The sequence below is a fragment of the Pseudorca crassidens genome, chromosome 7, assembly GCF_039906515.1.
Source record: "Pseudorca crassidens isolate mPseCra1 chromosome 7, mPseCra1.hap1, whole genome shotgun sequence".
Taxonomy (NCBI): Eukaryota; Metazoa; Chordata; class Mammalia; order Artiodactyla; family Delphinidae; genus Pseudorca; species Pseudorca crassidens.
In genome coordinates, this window is record NC_090302.1 from 103956714 (window position 1) to 103973163 (window position 16450).

At 39.1% G+C, this 16450-nt stretch overlaps 1 protein-coding gene across 2 annotated transcripts in view; it reads left to right on the forward strand.

Moving 5' to 3' along the window:
- PPP2R2A (protein phosphatase 2 regulatory subunit Balpha) overlaps positions 1 to 16450 on the forward strand; it is an 83896-nt gene that overhangs the window by 21767 nt on the left and 45679 nt on the right. The window lies entirely within an intron of this gene.

Here is a 16450-nt window from a genome sequence, read left to right on the forward strand (position 1 = left end):
TCATGTACATAATTTAACAAGTCATTAGTTTCAAAATGCTTTTGAGGAAGATTAATAGTTTTCTGTCTCTCCTCACCTATCCTCACCTTGACTCCCCTTCAAACTCTTCTTGCAGTTTCTTCTGGTATTTGTTTTCCTATTTCTAGGGAGATGCTCATACAGCTCTTTATCAATTTTAGACATCCTCAGGTATAAATAGTAGCTACGAATTGAGCTCTATTCTGCCCCTCTTACTGCTCCTGCTCTGTTTCCTCAGGATGGTTGTACCATTATTATTGTTTAAACCAATGTTAGAGTGAGTTTAAACAGGCTGAACAATGCCTCCCTCCCCCTCCCAAAAGAAGATACCCACTTTGTAACCCTGGGAATGAGTGAATATTATATGACGAAGGGATTTGAGATATGATTATATTAAGGATTTTTTTGAGACAGGGAGGTTATTTGGGCTTATCCTCCTAGGCCTTAAATGTAATCACAAGGGTACTTGTAAGGAAAAGAGGAGGAGATAAGAAGATCTGAGGAGGAAGGAGTAGATGTGACACCAGAAGCAAGAGGTTGAAGTGAAGCAAGGAAAGGATTACAAGCCAAGGAATGCAGGTGGCCTCCAGAAGCTCAAAAAAGGCAAGAAACCATATTCTTTCGTAGAGTCTCTAGAAGGAGCTAGCCTAGCCAATACCTTTAGTCCAGTGAAACTGATTTTGGACTTCTGGCTTCCAGAACTGTAAGCAAATACATTTTTGTTGTGTTAAGCCACCAAATTTATGGTAATTTGTTACAGCAGTCATAGGAAACAAATACAAAAGTAGACATTATTATGTCCATATAAATACTGTTCACACTGCCAGGTAATGAATTATGATTATATCCTTTCTGCTATAACATTGTTTTTTCTAGGGATAATAATTACCGTGTTTTTCCATCTGTTGTTGTTTTTTTGTTTTAATCTACCATCACTGTTTTCTTTCTACACCTTTCAGTAGCCTTTCAGTATAGTTTTCTACATGGTCAAAAGAATCAGGTAATCAATTATTTTCTCTCCCCTCGACCCCTGGAGTTCTCCATCATGCTGTTTCAGTCTGAAGTGATTTGCTTCATTTTCTGTGACTCTATCACTGAATCACCCTCAAATCCTCTGACAGGAGACTAGCTCTCCTGACAGTGTTTTGAAGCACATTGGATGTTCTACCAGTTTCACTTTTGCCTTGAGCTCTGTCCCTCTGATACTCTGGGTGTTTTCTAAGTTTATTGCTTAGCCTTGGGATTTTCCTTTGTTCTTATCATTTTCACATCACCATCGTGGGAACTCCTTTTGCCCTTCCTGTGTTGGATCTCCTTGTTCCTGGATGCCATGTTTTTTTCTTTCTTGGTTTACTCCCTCATTTTAGTGGTGTACAGCATCTGGTATGTCATGAGAAAGATTTCATGGGTGGTAGTTTTTGAGATCTTACCTACTTGGAAAAGATGTCTTTATTCTGCCTTCACACTTTTGGGTTTGGCTGGTTATTAGAAATCATTTTTCCTCAGAATTTGGAAGGCATTTCTTCTGTCTGCTACTGTCCAGTGTTGCATTTGAGAAGCCTGTTGCTCTTCTGTAGCACACTATTTTATTTTCCTCTCTGGACGATGTGCTATGGTGTGAGTCTTTTTCGTTAGTTGGGCCAATACTCGTTGGCCCCTTTAAACTTGCAGATTCATTTCCTTTAGTTTTTTTCTTCTCTGTTTGTTTCTGGAACCCCTAATATGTGAATCTTGGACTTTCTGCATTGATCCTCTAGTTTTTGTGGGGGTGTTTTCCCTTCTATTTTCCATCATCTTTACATTTTGTTCTTTCTGGGAGAGTTCCTCAATTTTGTTTCCAACTCTTTCACTGATTTTTCCAATTTCAGTTATTATATTTTTAAAAGCTTTTTGTGGAGTATTCCTTTTTCAGCAACCTCTGTTTTGTAGATGGAGTATCTTTGAGAAGATCAATCTAATCTTGGCATTCCATTTCCTTTGAGTTCCTTTGACAGCGAATCAGCTGGTGGGCTCACTGTAAGGTGATGAGCCGGGGATTCTCAGCGTCTCAACAGAAGGAACACTTTCAGAGGCAGGTGTGTGTGTGGGGTGTCATATCTTAAGCCTGGCTGCTGGCATCCTGAGAGCCAGGAAGGTCAGCTCATTGCTGAGTATGCATCCTTTCACTTGATCTCGTTTTCAGTTTGGTACTTTGCCTTCAGCTCCAACCGATATCTTCTCTGGCTCAGTTTCTTCAGAAACTAAATAGCTCTCTCCTCAAGAGTAGGACTTCTCTGCATCTTATGTAGATGTTTCAACCGGTAGCCTTGTTTTGAGCCCCATGTCTCACTGTTGTCCTGTGCTGGCCCCTTGCATGGTCTGCGGTCTGCGGGGTGAATCTCCTCGTCTCTCCTTGGCAACCCCCGCCACGTGCTTTTAGTTTTCAGTTTCCTTTATTTTGCTAAGTTACCTGCTTTCCATTTTCCAGCACATTTGTTATTGTCCTCTGCTGTTTCCCTACATGTTCCTTTGTTCTTATTGTCTTAAACTGTTTTTATTCATTTATTGTCATTTTAGTGGGATCTAAAGGGAAGAGTTAAATGAAGTGTTTGGAATCTCCATGTTTAACAGGTAGATCAATAAATATAGTTCTGTTTCCTTCATGTGGCAGGACACTTGGTAATCACTCTGCCATGGAACAGGAGAATTCACAGAATTCATATTTCTAATTCTTTTAATGTAAAGGTAGACTTAATTGTTTTCTCATATTTAAATTCTAACGTTGTATACTATTATTCTCCATATACTATAAACCTTGGAAAATTGTGGAATCTTTCCCTCAATTAGAACAAAAAATGAGATAAATTAAAGTAAAAGACACTATTTTCAAACCAAATTTTAGACATTAAGGAATCAGCCAAAAGGAGTGAGTTTTTTAAAAATTTACTATTATAATTTTTAAACTTTGAAGTGTATTTTGATACATTAAACTCTGCAAGGACCAGGTCTTTACTGTGCTACCTTCAGCATCTGCAGCAGTGTCTGCGTACATAGTAGAAGCTCATGAGATATTTGTTGACTGAATGCATATGTGAAATTGTTCACATCTTTAAAATGTCAGGAGAAAGCTTGAGCTTTATTAAATATTAATGACTTTTAAGGGTTTTTTTCTACTTCTAAAATCACTTTTAATTAGTTGAAATGTTTGTCCCAAAGTGAATAAAATAAGATTATAGTCAGTTACTGATTGCAGGGCAACTAAGTTCATAATTTTCTACTGGGAACATCACTTATTCCTGAAACCAAGACAGAATTAAGGGAGTAATAATTTTTCTCTCTTTTTATCAGGAGCACTCATCCCCTGATATTAGTACTATACCATTTGTATACTTAGTTACCAGGCTGCCTCTGCCTACCTCTGAGATCTTTTCTGTCGTCTCCTCTTTGTGTTCCATGAACATACACATACACAGTCTTGTTCTTGTTGAAGGCTTTCAACTTGCCTTTTTAACCTGGAATGTACATTACCCAAATTTTCGCATGGCCTTACTACCAGTGTAAGTTAACTCAAGTCCCCTCCCAACCCCAAAGTACACTCAGTGTTATCTGCTTTTATTCCTCTTTTTCACCCGCATTATTATTTGAAATAATCTTATTTATTGTTTGCTTGCTTATTATAGGCTTTCTCTCAAGTTTAAAGTTTTCACGCATGAGGCATTGAACTCTATTTCTACCACTTTATTCTTAGCATCTTGAATAATCTCAGGCACGTAACAGTATTTGGCACACTCAGTGGGCATTTTGTAATTATTTGTTGAAAGGGTATATAAATTGTGCAGCGTTGGGCTTCCCTGGTGGCGCAGTGGTTGAGAGTCCGCCTGCCGATGCAGGGGACACGGGTTCGTGCCCCGGTCTGGGAAGATCCCACATGCCGCGGAGCAGCTGGGCCCGTGAGCCACGGCCGCTGAGCCTGCGCGTCCGGAGCCTGTGGTCCACAACGGGAGAGGCCACAACAGTGAGAGGCCCACGTACAGCCAAAAAAAAAAAAAAAAACCCAATAAATAAATAAATCGTGCAGCGTGTTTTCACGTCATCCCATTTATTTAAACATATATAAAACTTCAGTGTTTTATTTTACTAAATGTATATACTAGTTTTTTAAAACAAAAGAAAATAACAGCCAGCTAAAGAAGTTAATAGCGTTCATATCATTCTTCTCAGTTTTGTGAACCAGTAAAATGAGGCCCAGAAAAGTACCCTGAGTCACACAAGCTATTATAGACCAAGCTGCTGTAAAAGATCCAAATACCCTGTGGTTCCCCAAATTGGAAGCTTATTTCTCTCACGTAAGCCACCAGTGGTAGAGAGGAGTCGGAAATGGATAAGCTGCTTTTTTCCTGGGATTATCCAGCACCCCAGGTTTTTTATGTCTTCGTCTTTACTCTTCCGTAGCATATTGCTCTTATCTGCATGGCCAGATCTGGTTCACATCTGTGTTCAGCCCTTGGGAGGGAGACAAAGAGAGGAGGACAAGGAGCTGCTTTTTAAGGATGTGCCGTGGAAACTTTACACTCGTATCCCCGTTGTTCAGAACTTGGTCACATGGCCTTAGAAGAGCCCAAGAAATGTAACCTCTGCTTTCCTGTTAAAACTGTGTGCGTGGTTTTGCTGGGGGTGCGGATGGAGGGCCCCCCAGTGGGGAGTATCAGGGTGTTTTGTTACTAAAAGGAGAAAGGCGGAAATGGCCACTTGCAGGGTCAGTCTTAGAACTTTTTACTCAGGCCTGATGATTCCTTAGTTCAGTGCTCTTCGTACCTCATCTGCACCTAACATTAGATATCTTCTTCAAAAAATTAAAAAATAAAAAATGCTACTGTAACTTTCATTGTCAGATAAAATGTTGGTTAATGCAGAATGGAGTAGGTTCTAGAGTAGTAACAGTTAAAATCTTCAAATTTGATTGTGTCTTGTTTGAAGTGGGGTGGAGTAGGCCTACATCTCCTTTGTAAGAGGCATGAATCCCTCTCCCCCAGTCATCGGTGCCCTATATAGATAGCTTGGTTAGAATAGGGGAGATTATCTGTTTTAGTGATGATTTGGGGGAAACATGCCAGCTTAGATCTTGGTTTTCACACTGGTTAGATAGGAAAAGGCCAGTCTGGCTTTTTTTTTTTTTTTTTTTCCCATTATAGGTGGCTTTATAGTTGTAGGACTAAGCTAAATGTGAAATGAGGTCAGACAGATAATATTAGATCTATACAATGAAATATGATGAGCTCTCTGCTGGGGGCAGGAACCAGAGGGGTGGTTCCCTGAAAGGCTTTGCAACCCATTTGAAAAGAAACCCAGAGAGGAGAGAGCTTCCTTTTTTGTTGCCATTGTACAAGAATGTATCTGGATTGCTATATTCCCTCTATCCCTTCCTTTTCCAACTTCTATTTTGAAAAATTTTAAGCCCACAAAGAAATTGAAAAATAAATATGATGATGACCATTCTTTATTTCACTTATATTCACCAGTTGTAAACATTTTGCCACATTTGCTTTATCTATACCTGTACTCCGGCCTCTAAATTTTTTGAAAGTAAATTGGAAGCAGCATGATGCTTTACTCCTAAATAACTCAGCTTTTCTCTCTTAAGAACAAGAATATTCTCTTACACAGCCACAGTACCATTATGATACCCAAGTAATTTAGCATTAATTCAGAAATGTTCTCTATTACACTGTCCATTTTTAAACTTCCCCAACTGACACAAAAACTGTCCTTAAAAAATATATATATATATATATTTTTTTCAATTCAGGATCCAACCAAAGCATTCTGTTAATTTTGAAGAGTCAAAGCTTGTTATAAAATATCTCACTTTCTGGATTTCACCAGTTGTTTCCTCATAATTAAATCCATGTTAAACATTTTTGACAAGACATATTACATAAGAGTACATAGAGTGTGCTTCCTGGTGCATCACATCATGTAATAAATTTGTCCTGTTATTGATGATTGATCTCTTGGTCATATAGTATATACTAGATCTCTCAAAAAAGGACCTTTTCCCTCCTTTGTAATTAATAAGTGAATCACTGATGGTCCTTGCCTGAGGCAGTTATTACATTGGTGGATGCAGAATGGTGATCTTCTAATTTCCCAACTCTTTTCCTTTTTAGTGTCAATATGGACTTGTAGGTTCTTTTTTGTTCCATGTATTAACAATCTATTAATGCCACCCAATCTGCTAATGCCACCATTTCTTTTGATGCTCAAATTGTCCTAAATTTGGCCAGTGAGAGACCCATCAAGTCTCTTCCCTTTACGTGTCCCAGTCAGTCTTTTAATATTCCCTATTCTTTTGACACAAGATGTTTCCAGTTGTACTTTTTCCCCCACCATACTAGGAATTATTTTTCTAAGAAATTTTGTGTTCTTTTAGTAGAGAATGGTATTTGGAAACCATCATATGTACTAAGTGTATTCTTTACTGCTGGAATATCTTTATTCCTAGGCCCTGTCATTTTTTTTCTAGACAGAACTAGGAAATTAAAAGGCGTATTTGTTTTGGCCACACTGTGAGGCATTCGAGATCTTAGTTCCCCAACCAGGGATCAAACCCGTGCCCCCTGCGTTGGGAGTGCGGAGTCTTAACCACTGGACCTCCAGGGAAGTCCTGGGTTTTGTTTTTAAATCGTGAGTTCATATAGGATGAACTACAGTACGTTGTTTTATCAAGAGATAAACTGCAAGAAAAAAAATAGAGGGGGAACCTATAGATTAAAAAAACTTAAAGGATGTATCAATCCTTTGTAGTTTGAAAACCGTATTGGATCATAATTCAGGTAGTTAAACTTTTTTTTTTGACGCAAGACAATTGGAAATTTGAACATATACTGGATATTTGATATTTGTAATACTGATTATTTTTAGGTGTGATAAAGTATTATTGATTTTTTTCAGGTATGGTGTATGGCTATATTCAAAGTGGTGGTCTTATCTTTTAGAGATAACTTCTGAAATATTTAAGGGTGAAATAATTTGATATCTGGGATGTGCAAAAAATAATATGGGATGACTTTATGGATGAAACAAGATTGGCCATGAGTTTGTGATTGCTGAAGCTGGGTACGTGGGAATTTGTTATACTATGCTCCTCTACCTACTTTCATATATGATTGAAATACTCTCATAAGATTTTTAAAATACCAGTTTATACTGATCGGCCAATTTCGATGGACTACCACAGAGTTCTTCCTTACCTCTCCCATTCCATATTTATATCTTTCTTCTCCCACACTGAGAACTCTAGATCCCAACCCTGTAGCTATCTTTTGTCAGAATGTAAAGATGAAAAGAACCTGGATCTTTAATTAAATAAGCTGGTGAATTAACTAACATTGGATTTAATTGCCCTACCTTGGAATTTCTTATGGGAGATAACTAATTTATTGTGATAAAATATACATAAGTTTACTGTTTTAACCATTTTTCTGTATAGAGTTCAGTGGCATTAAGTACATGACACATTATGGTGCAACCTTCGCCACCATCCATCTCCAGAACTTTTTTTCATCTTACCAGACTGAAACTCCATACCTATTAAATGGTAACTCCCCAGTTCTCTCCTTTCCCAGCCCCTGGTAACTCCCATTCTACTTTCTGTCTCTATGAATCTGACTACTCTAGGTACCTAATAAGAGTGGAATTATACAGTGTTTGTTCTTTTGTGACTGGCTTATTTCACTTAACATGCCCCTCTTCTTTGTCTATTCAGGCTGCCGTAACAAACTACCAGAGACTGGGTGGCTTAAATAACAATTTATTTCTCACAGTTCTTAGAAGTCCAAGATGAAGGCACCAGCAGATTCTGTGTCTGGTCACAGATTGCTGTCTTCTCACTGTGTCCTCACATGGCACAAGGGGAGAGAGAGCTCTTTGGGGCCTCTTTTATAAGGGCACACTAATCCCATCCATGAAGGCCCTACCCTCATGACCTAATCACCTCCCAGAGATCTCATCTCCTAGTGATCATCACACTGAGGGTTAGGATTTCAACATACGAATTTTGGGGGCTGGGGGGACAGAAACGTTCCATCTATAACAGTCCTCAGAGCTCATCCATGTTGTATGTCGCATGTGTCAGAATTTCTTTCCTTTTTAAAGGGTGAATAGTCATTGTATGTATATACCATTTTGTTTATCCAGTTCATCTGTCATGCACGTTTGGGTTGTTTCTACCTTTTGGCTCTTGTAAATAGCACTGCTTTGCGCACTGGTGTTCAAATATCTGTTCAAGTCTGTGCTTTGAATTCGTTCGAGTATATACCCAGAATTGCAATTGCTGGATCATAAGATAATTCTGTTTTTAACTTTTGAGGAATTACCGTACTGTTTTCCATAGTGGCTGCACCATTTTAATTCCCAACAGCAATGTTGTACAGGGTTTCAATTTCTCCATATCCTTACTTACACTAGTGATTTTCTGTTTTTGTTTTTGATAATAATAGCCATCCTCATGGATGTCAAGTGGATTTTATTTACACTGTGGTTTTGATTTACATGTCCATGATGATTACTTATACCGAGCAAATCTTCATGTGTTTATTGACCACTTGTATATCTTTAGAGAAATGTCTTTTCAGGTCCTTTGCCTGTCTTAAAATTGGGGATTTTTTTTGTTGTTTATCTGTAGGAATTCTTAATATATGCTGGATATTAATCCCTTATATGATTATGATTTGCACGTTTTTCTCTCATTCCATGTGTTGCCTTTTCACTCTGTTACTTGTGTCCTTTGCACCAAAGGTTTTAATTTTGGTGAACTTCAATTTATTTTTTCTTTTTTTGCCTGTTTTTCAGTGTCATATTCAAGAAATTGCCAAATCCAGTGCCATGATGCTTTTTCCCCTGTGTTTCTTCTAAGAGTTTTATAGTTTTAGGTGTTTTGAAAAATTTATTTATTTAATTTATTTTTGGTTGTGTTGGGTCTTCCTTGCTGCGCGCGGGCTTTTTCTAGTTGCGGCGAGTGGGGGCTACTCTTTGTGGCGGTGCCTGGGCTTCTCACTGCGGTGGTTTCTCTTGTTGCAGAGCACGGGCTCTAGGCCCGCAGGCTTCAGTAGTTGTGGCATGTGGGCTCAGTAGTTGTGGCCCACGGGCTCTAGAGCGCAGGCTCAGTAGTTGTGGTGCATGGGCTTCGTTGCTCCGTGGCACGTGGGATCTTCCCGGACCAGTGCTCGAATCCGTGTTCCCTGCATTGGCAGGCAGATTCTTAACCACTGCGCCACCAGGGAAGTCCTAGTTTTAGGTCTTACGTTGAGGTCTTTGATCCATTTTAAGTCAGTTTTTGTAAATGGTATAAGGTATGAGTCCAACTTCATTCTTTTACACGAGGATACCCAATTTTTCCAACACCATGTGTTGAAAAGACCTTGTCAGAAAGCATTTCACCATGTGTGGAAGGGTCACGTGTGATCAGATGTGGAGTAGAATAGTGTTTATTTCTGGGCTCTCTATTCCATTGGACTATATGTCTGCATTTATGCCAGTCCCATACTGTTGATTTCTTAGCTTCATAGTAACTTTTGAAATCAGGAAGTGTAAGACTTCCAACTTTGTTCTTTTTCAAGATTGGTCTGGCTTTTCAGGTCCCTTGACATTTCACATGAATTTTAGGATGAATTTTTTTATTTCTGCAAAAAACATCATCAGGATATTGATAGGGATTACATCGAGTCTGTAGAACGCTTTGGGTAATATTGAACAATACTAACTATTAACTCTCCCAATCCATGAACATGGGATGTCTTTCCAGTTATGTTTTTAATTTCTTTCAGTAACGTTTTGTAGTTTTCCTTGTGTAAGTCTTTCACCTCATTTATTAAGTTTATTCTTAAATATTTTATTCTTTTTGATACTATTGTAAAAGGAATTTCCTTTTTGTATTGCTCGTTTTTAATATATAGAAATGCCACCGATTTTTGTGCATTGGTTTTGTATCCTACAACTTTGCTAACAAGTAATTTTATTCCTTAAATGAAGTGCTAAAATGTTTGAAAATGCCGTTTGACTCAGAATATATCACCTAGAAATCTGTTGAGATCAGATACAGGGTTAAGCCTCAGGCACTGTGCCTTTTGTGTCTGTACAGGATGGTTGCTTGTGTAGTTTAGATCCTGTGCAGCAGTATGTGGTGGCCTTGTGTCTACTTAAGGTATTTCTTAATTCTGTTTTCCACATATTCATCAGCAGAAGACAAAGAACCTGAATTCCGATTATCCAGTACCAGAGTATCGCATCAGAAAATTTGTTGACATCTGATTGAGTTTTTGTTGATTCTCTTCCTACCCACTTTATTAGTATGCTAAGGAAATAGGGTGAATAAATTATCTTCCTGGGAATGAGGGTGGGGTATAGGAATAATACAGTATAGGAAAATATTTTTTTATTGTTAAACCAAAAATGGATATTTTCGTTTGTGAGTGAGGATGCTGTTGGTGTTTTTTACTTCAGATTTGTCTTTTAAGTGTTATGTCCATCTCATAGTGCTAGGTGCCCCCTGCTGGACACATAGTGGTAGAGGCTTCTTTACAACGCTCTGATTAGTTCATCCTGCTGAGCAGCTGTGTGTGTGATTCCTCTAAAGATAATGTTAAAACGTTTCTGTGTTAAGTTTTCTAATTAGTCACATCTTAAACTGAACTAAGTTTGGTGACACTGCATTTTTTAGAAATCATCAAAATTTAGTTATTTAAATTACCATAGTAGAATATATCTTGGGAACTGGTGTAGATTGAAACGTCTTTGTTTTATCCAACAACAGGATTGAATTATATGACTAAGAAAACCAACAAGTATTTCCTGTCATATTTATCAAAACAGAGTCTTTGAAGGAGTGTGTAAAGTGCTTTACTTAAACAAATCGCTGTGTTGACTTCCAGTGGAGGATGATGATCTAAGCCCATGTGTTAAAACAAACAGACAAACACACTGAAATGACCAAGAAGCATAATGGGGAGAGTTCAGTTTCCTTGGAAACCCTGGAAGAGTGCCGTAACAAAACTAAAAAGAATTTTGGCAGGAGACGGTACAGATGAGAAACATAGTGAGGGAAGTCCTTATTAGCTGACTTGGATTCATTTATGTGGTTGAGAATCCCTCCTGGGGTGTGACTAAAGGAACCTACCTTGAGCAGCCAGAGCTAGAATTGAAGGTGGTTCATGGGGCAGTTCATTGGTAAGGTATCTGGTGCTTTGAAGCAGGGTTAAACGCTGAATGACTCAGCGTGGTTCTTACCAAGGGGAATGTGACCAGTTGAGAAGGACTGGCTACCCAAGGTTGTAGGAGAGAGACTAACCATGAAGCACAATGTTAAAACTCCCTGCTCTAAAGCTTCCTTCTCTGGCCTTGTAGTCCTGCTTCCTGACCACATATTGCTGAATTGATAAGCTGACTAAGGGTAATGTGTGGCAGACAGCCTCTAAGATGGTCCCCAGTGACCCCTGCCCCCCACTCATGTCCTTGTGTACTCATGTCCCTCCCCTTGAGTATGGCCGGACCTAGTGACTTGCTTCCACAAGTGTGGCAAAAGTGATGGGATGTCACTTTCAAGGTTAGGTTACAACAAAGCTTTGGCTTCCACCAAAGCCTTTTGGGCGGCCCTGTCATTTGCTCTGAGGGAAGCCATCTCCCACTTTGTGAGCTTCCCTGTGGAGCTCATGTGGGCCAGCGGCCCTTGAAGACCCGATGCCTGCCAGCAGCCATGTGCGTGAGCTTGGTTTGCAAGCAAACCCTCCCCCACGTGTGTGAGCTTGGTTTGCAAGCAAACCCTCCCCCACCAGCCCTCATCAAGTTTGGAGATGGCAGGTGCCCTGTCTGACACATTGCTGCCTTTTGAGAGATCCTGAGTGAGATGCACCCAGCTAAGCCACACTCAGATTCCTGATCCACGGGAACTGTGAGATAATACTTGTTCACTGTTTTAAGCTGCTAAATTTGGGGTAATTTGTTAGGCAGCAGTTGAGAACTAATACAGGAAGTAACAATGTAAACATCTCCCTATCCCCAAAGATTTGAACTTGGTTCTAAATGTTTTTTGATTGAACCCAACACAGTTCCCAATATTGCATAAACATAGACCTTTCTCTTTAAAGTTGAATACACAAAAAGATAGACACAGATGCAGTCTAAGAGAAGGTGACAGACTTACTGCAAGAAACAAGAGAAGACATTGAAATTTAAAGAACTAATTAATATTCTCAAGGAGACTCTTGAGCATTTGAAGAAAAAGTATCAGAGAGCAGAAAAAGGAATTCTTAAGTGAAATATGTGATTCTTTTTTTTTTTTTTTTGCGGTACGCGGGCCTCTCACTGCTGCGGTCTCTCCCATCACGGAGCACAGGCTCCAGACGCGCAGGCCCAGTGGCCATGGCTCACGGGGCCCAGCCGCTCCGCGGCATGTGGGATCTTCCCGGACCAGGGCACGAACCCGTGTCCCCTGCATCGGCAGGCAGACTCTCAACCACTGCGCCACCAGGGAAGCCCGAAATATGTGATTCTTAACTATTGACTCTTTGGAGGCAGGAAGCAGCAGGGCTGTAGAAATACTCCTGCAATTCAGAGGAAAATATAAGATGAATATTATAGACAAAAATACAAGAAATACAAATAATAGATTCCATGTAGAGTAAAAGTGCAGAGTGAGAGGTCAGAGAGAACAGATCAAAAGGGCTCAGGGAATATATTTAACATTTATTGAGCACTTACTATGTGCCACGTGTTTGGCAAGTTGAAACTCATTTAAAAACCTCTATACAACTTCCATGTGGAAGGGTCTGTTAATACTCTTCTTTTACAGATAACTTAAGTGCATACCAAGCAAAATAAATGGGATCCACACCTAGAAATAGCCTAGTGGATTTCTAAATTTTAAGATGTGGAAATAAGTAGTACAAATATTGAGACAAGAAACAGGTTACTGGCAAAGGAAGGTATATCAAATAGTCATTGTGTTTGTCTTCTGTATGCTAGAGCTGTCCAGTTAGTGGTAGCCACTAGCCATGTGTAGCTGTTAAACTTAATTAAAATAAATTCGTCCTCTCACTGCTGGCCGTTCAAGTGCTCAGTAAATAGCTACATGTGGCTAGTGGCTACCGTATTGAACAGTGCAGAATAGAACATTTCTGTGATCACAGAAGGTTTTGTTGAACCATGCTGTGCTAAAAGACAGTGAGTGGAGTGCCATGTAGAAAACTTTGAGGAAAAAACTGTGTAAACTGAGAATCTTAAATTGGTGAAACTATCCTTCACATAGGGCAATAGAATAGCATTTTTCAGGCTTGGAATGACCCAGCGTATCAGTCAAGTGGTTTCCTTGAAAAAACACTACACTCAGTATACCCAGCCCCCTGAGAAGTCAACAACTCTGGAGCATGATGAATCAGCTTCAGTGTTTGCTTAACCCTCTGCTTCCCAGAATCATCCAAGACATATAAAAGTAAGGGAAAATCTTCATCAGTGTCAGACGTAAAGAGGATGCCCTTCACAAGCCAAATTTCCAACTGCCAGAGCAGTGATTTCAACCTAGACAGCTCAGTGCCAGAGCTGCTTCTCCTGATAACTGTAAAATAAAGCCACAGAAAATAACTTTTATTTTAAGGACACCAACCCCCTGAAACCACTTTTGTCAAAATCACCCCCAAAATCTGCATGTCACCAGATCCAAGTTTAATTCTCAGCATTCCCTTGATTTCTCTACACTTTCGGACACAGTTCATCACTGCCACCTTTTATTTATTCATTTATTTATTTTATTTTTTTCTGGATGCGCTGCGTGGCATGTGGGGTCTTAGTTCCCCGACCAGGGATCGAACCCCTGCCCCCTGCAGTGGCAGCGCAGAGTCCTAACCACTGGACCACCAGGGAATTCCCCATCACTGCCTCTTTTTAGAAAGACTGTCTTTGCCTGGCTTCCAGAAAAGCTCTTCTTACCTCACCAGTAGTACCGGTGCAATCTCCTTTCCTATTCAGCTAATGGTGGGAGAGCCTGAAGGCTCAGTCCTCAGACCAGACCTTGTTTTCTTATCTGTGCTTGCTCACTAGGAAATCACATTTAGTCCTTAAATGCCTCTACTAATTGATGACACTCTAATTTATATCTTCTCTTCCTCCCGTAAGCTGTCAAATCTGTCTAGCTGCCTGGATGACATTTCTACATGTGTGTCTGGTCGAAATCAACACCAAAGATGTGAAAATGGAATTTTTGGCTCTTTTCTTACCCCAAACCTGCTCTTTCTTGGTGTGTCTCTCCTCAGTAAATGGCACTGACTTTCCTCCATTGGACGTAGTTCTAAAACCTTGGAATCATCCTTTGACACCTCCTGTGACACCTCTTTTGAAACCTCAGCAAGTTCTGCAGTGCTGTCTTCAGATTGTATTCTGAATTCATCCATTTCTCTGGCTGCCACCTGAGTTCAGACCATCATCATCTCTTACTCAGGCTACTGCAATAACTTATGAACCAGATGAGCACTTGAAAACATAAATTAAAAACTCTCCAATGGCTTCTTATCACTTATGACAAATCCACAGTCCTACCATGGCTTACAAGGCTGAATATGGTTTGGCCTCTGTTAAATGCTCCATCTTTTCTAGCACGTTATCCTGCATTCATCTTATCAAGTTTGGCAAACTCATTTCTACTTAGGTCCTCTGCTTGGATGACTAATTCCCTGTTCATTTTGGTTTCTGCCTAAGTCGTCTCCTCAGGGAGGCTTTCTTTGACTACCCTACTGTATTTGTATAGTACTTATTAGCACTACCAGGTACATTTTATATTTATCATTCATTTGTTTATCATATGCCCTCATCACTAGAATGTATGATCCATGAGGGCAGGGATTTTTTGGTCTGTCTTATGAACTCCCATATCCCTAGCACCTAGAAATGCTGGCATAACCTGGAGTGTCTTAACATGTATTAGATGCTCAGTAAAATATTTGTTAAAGGAATGACTCTCTTAAGAATTTGTTGAAGGAATGAGCAAAACAACAAAAATATGCAGGATTTATAAAAAATAAGATCAGTTGTCAGAGGAATGAACTTTTAGTTCAAGTAAGTGGAGAAAAACTTTAATTCTTTTTGAGTAAGATTCATGAAAGAAATTGCATCTTTGAAACTGGAATCGTGAAATTAATTTCAAATTATTTGAAAAATACGATTATAATTGTTTAAAAAGTATAGCAGAAACAATGAGTTGCAGTGTAAATACAATTGAAACAAGGTCAGAGATCTATCACCTAGAGCAAACTAACCTACCAGAACCGAGAAGAAAAGGATAAAAAAGGAAAAGATGAGGAAAAAGAATGTTCTGAACGAAATTACTTTTTTTATAGTAATGTATGATGTATTCCTTTTGGTTAAGAGTTTTGGTGAAATCATTCATGACATGCTCTTTTGAACTTAGCCAATGGTGCTTAGCTTTTTTCTTTTACCTGAAGTTGGACCTGCCATTTAGATGCTATTAAAGAATACCTAAAGTAAGGTAAAATATCTGTCCATTGATGGTAATAAGTACATTCAGCCAGCATGAGAACCTGGACATTATTCTTGCTTTCATCTTCAGCTCTCCACAGCTTATTAATTATCAAGCCTTGCTTTATATACTTCATACATGAATTTTAAAGTCTGTACACTTCTGTTCCCTCTTTTGCTTCCATGCTTTAGTTTCTTCATCTGTTACATGGATATATTAATACCACCAGCTTCATAGATTTGTTATGAAGATTAAATCCCTAACATACTGTAAGTGAATTTTAAATGTTGGCTACTTATAATATTGTTACTACACTAATACTGATTCACTCAGGTCACTTTCATTGCTTAGCAGGATTTCTGGAGTAACTCTACGTTTGTCTCCAGACTTCTCTTTACTTAACCTTCTCCCAATTCCCAGTCCACTTCAGCCTGAGTAATCTAAGGTACATGTCTAATTGGATTACTCATATTTAAAACTCCCCAGTGGGCTTCCTTTTGTCATCAGAATAAATTCGATAACATTATTTGTATCGTATCTTAAAGTCCTCTAACCTCTTTTTCTAAGTATTCTGCCTCTTTGTACCCAGTTTGTAGGTGAGCTGAAGGAATTCTATCAGAAAACAAATTTGCACTGGTTGGTCAGTGAAGTGCTTTCAGGTTCTTATAGCGTGGCCATAATAATCCTAGTTTGAAAGATTTTAGGTAGATAGTAATAACCAGATACCCATCTGGTTATAAAAATATTTTAATAAGCATGCATAGATGCAGGAGCTTTGTGCAGTACTGCTTGTTTGTATAATCTCCACGAGAAACTATTTGCATTTTATTTCGATAAGGCAACCTAATGAGATGATTTGTTTAGTGGACTTAATTATGGGTCCGTTAAAAGTTGGTGAACATCTAATGAAGATGCTAACTAGGCTTAGAATGG